The sequence below is a fragment of the Nanorana parkeri genome, unplaced genomic scaffold (genome assembly GCF_000935625.1).
Source record: "Nanorana parkeri isolate BGI_ZX_2015 unplaced genomic scaffold, ASM93562v1 scaffold2685, whole genome shotgun sequence".
Taxonomy (NCBI): Eukaryota; Metazoa; Chordata; class Amphibia; order Anura; family Dicroglossidae; genus Nanorana; species Nanorana parkeri.
The window spans coordinates 36,259-39,238 of record NW_017308953.1 but is presented as its reverse complement, the minus strand read 5'-3'; positions in this window follow the sequence as shown (position 1 = coordinate 39,238).

Below are 2,980 nucleotides of genomic sequence, written 5' to 3'. Positions count from 1 at the left end.
TCCGATTCTTGGCCGGGGAGGGGGGGGGGGGGAATTTTATTTGGAAATGATGGAATTTCACTGGTAGAATTTTGTTCTTTGGAGAAAACAAATTTCCATCCCGCTCCTTCCATTTTTTAGGTCACTGCACTAAACTATTACAAGACCAAATGGACCACCTGAAAATGATTTTTTTCATACAAAATTCTACCGGTCCAGGACTGACCAGCACTCACATTCCCTATACATACCGGCTTTATTCACCACAGTCCCCGCCCTCAAGGAGCTCACAATCTAAGGTCCCTATCTCACATACATACGAGGGCCAATTTTAATATTAAATTATTCTTTTATTGTGATCAATGGAGAACAATAGTGCAGCTGCTGTAAAAGCTGCTTCCAAGTGGACTTTGTCCAGGACATGGGCCGGATGTGTCATGTTCGTAGGGTGACACACAGACCGGTGATTGTATCATTCGGCGGTGACAGAGAAGCGCGTTGGTGAGAGTTGGTGACATGATCTGTGTTCAGATGGCGGAGCGCGTTGTGCATACTAACAATAATCACTTCCTTTTTCACCGGTCGTATGAGGAACAAGAGGGTTCCGGATAGATAGAGGATTGGGTGGTGGCAGGGCTCTCTAAAAGGGCCAGTCCTCCTATGTAGGTAGTATGGGAGGATGCCAGCAGGATGAATGATCTGCTGCGTTCTCATTTCTCCCGGATCCCCTTGGTGAGACCTCTGCATTGGAATTCCCAGAATCCATCTGCCTGCTGCACTTTTGAAAACAGGCCTCACCGTCCTTGTTTAACCACCTCCTGTCCAAGGCCGTACCTGAACGGCCGGACGGGAGTCTTGTAGGAGCGGTAGGGCATCTTAAGATGTCCTGCCCCTCTCGTGCGTGGCGCTCAGCGCGCTGACAAGTGGGGAACTGTTCGCAATGTAAACAGCCCGCGATGACTGTTTACATTCAAGTGATCGGGCATCTCTAGAGACGCCCGATCGCTTGCAGTAGCTGCGCGTGTGTGTCCCCTCCTGTACCTCTAGAGACGCCCGATCGCTTGCAGTAGCTGCGGGTGTGTGTCCCCTCCTGTACCTCTAGAGATGCCCGATCGCTTGCAGTAGCTGCGCGTATGTGTCCCCTCCTGTACCTCTAGAGACGCCCGATCGCTTGCAGTAGCTGCGTGTGTGTCCCCTCCTGTGCCTCTAGAGACGCCCGATCCCTTGCAGTAGCTGCGGGTGTGCCTCCCCTCCTGTACCTCTAGAGACGTCCGATCGCTTGCAGTAGCTGCGTGTGTGTCCCCTCCTGTGCCTCTAGAGACGCCCGATCCCTTGCAGTAGCTGCGGGTGTGCCTCCCCTCCTGTACCTCTAGAGACGTCCGATCGCTTGCAGTAGCTGCGTGTGTGTCCCCTCCTGTGCCTCTAGAGACGCCCGATCCCTTGCAGTAGCTGCGGGTGTGCCTCCCCTCCTGTACCTCTAGAGACGTCCGATCGCTTGCAGTAGCTGCGTGTGTGTCCCCTCCTGTGCCTCTAGAGACGCCCGATCCCTTGCAGTAGCTGCGGGTGTGCCTCCCCTCCTGTACCTCTAGAGACGTCCGATCGCTTGCAGTAGCTGCGTGTGTGTCCCCTCCTGTGCCTCTAGAGACGCCCGATCCCTTGCAGTAGCTGCGGGTGTGCCTCCCCTCCTGTACCTCTAGAGACGTCCGATCGCTTGCAGTAGCTGCGTGTGTGTCCCCTCCTGTGCCTCTAGAGACGCCCGATCCCTTGCAGTAGCTGCGGGTGTGCCTCCCCTCCTGTACCTCTAGAGACGTCCGATCGCTTGCAGTAGCTGCGTGTGTGTCCCCTCCTGTGCCTCTAGAGACGCCCGATCCCTTGCAGTAGCTGCGGGTGTGCCTCCCCTCCTGTACCTCTAGAGACGTCCGATCGCTTGCAGTAGCTGCGTGTGTGTCCCCTCCTGTGCCTCTAGAGACGCCCGATCCCTTGCAGTAGCTGCGGGTGTGCCTCCCCTCCTGTACCTCTAGAGACGTCCGATCGCTTGCAGTAGCTGCGTGTGTGTCCCCTCCTGTGCCTCTAGAGACGCCCGATCCCTTGCAGTAGCTGCGGGTGTGCCTCCCCTCCTGTACCTCTAGAGACGTCCGATCGCTTGCAGTAGCTGCGTGTGTGTCCCCTCCTGTGCCTCTAGAGACGCCCGATCCCTTGCAGTAGCTGCGGGTGTGCCTCCCCTCCTGTACCTCTAGAGACGTCCGATCGCTTGCAGTAGCTGCGTGTGTGTCCCCTCCTGTGCCTCTAGAGACGCCCGATCCCTTGCAGTAGCTGCGGGTGTGCCTCCCCTCCTGTACCTCTAGAGACGTCCGATCGCTTGCAGTAGCTGCGTGTGTGTCCCCTCCTGTGCCTCTAGAGACGCCCGATCCCTTGCAGTAGCTGCGGGTGTGCCTCCCCTCCTGTACCTCTAGAGACGTCCGATCGCTTGCAGTAGCTGCGTGTGTGTCCCCTCCTGTGCCTCTAGAGACGCCCGATCCCTTGCAGTAGCTGCGGGTGTGCCTCCCCTCCTGTACCTCTAGAGACGTCCGATCGCTTGCAGTAGCTGCGTGTGTGTCCCCTCCTGTGCCTCTAGAGACGCCCGATCCCTTGCAGTAGCTGCGGGTGTGCCTCCCCTCCTGTACCTCTAGAGACGTCCGATCGCTTGCAGTAGCTGCGTGTGTGTCCCCTCCTGTGCCTCTAGAGACGCCCGATCCCTTGCAGTAGCTGCGGGTGTGCCTCCCCTCCTGTACCTCTAGAGACGTCCGATCGCTTGCAGTAGCTGCGTGTGTGTCCCCTCCTGTGCCTCTAGAGACGCCCGATCCCTTGCAGTAGCTGCGGGTGTGCCTCCCCTCCTGTACCTCTAGAGACGTCCGATCGCTTGCAGTAGCTGCGGGTGTGCGTCCCCTCCTGTACCTCTGTCGCTGCCGCCTCCACCGCCGCCTGTCCCGAGATCCTCTGTTCCCGGTGCGGCTGGGACCGG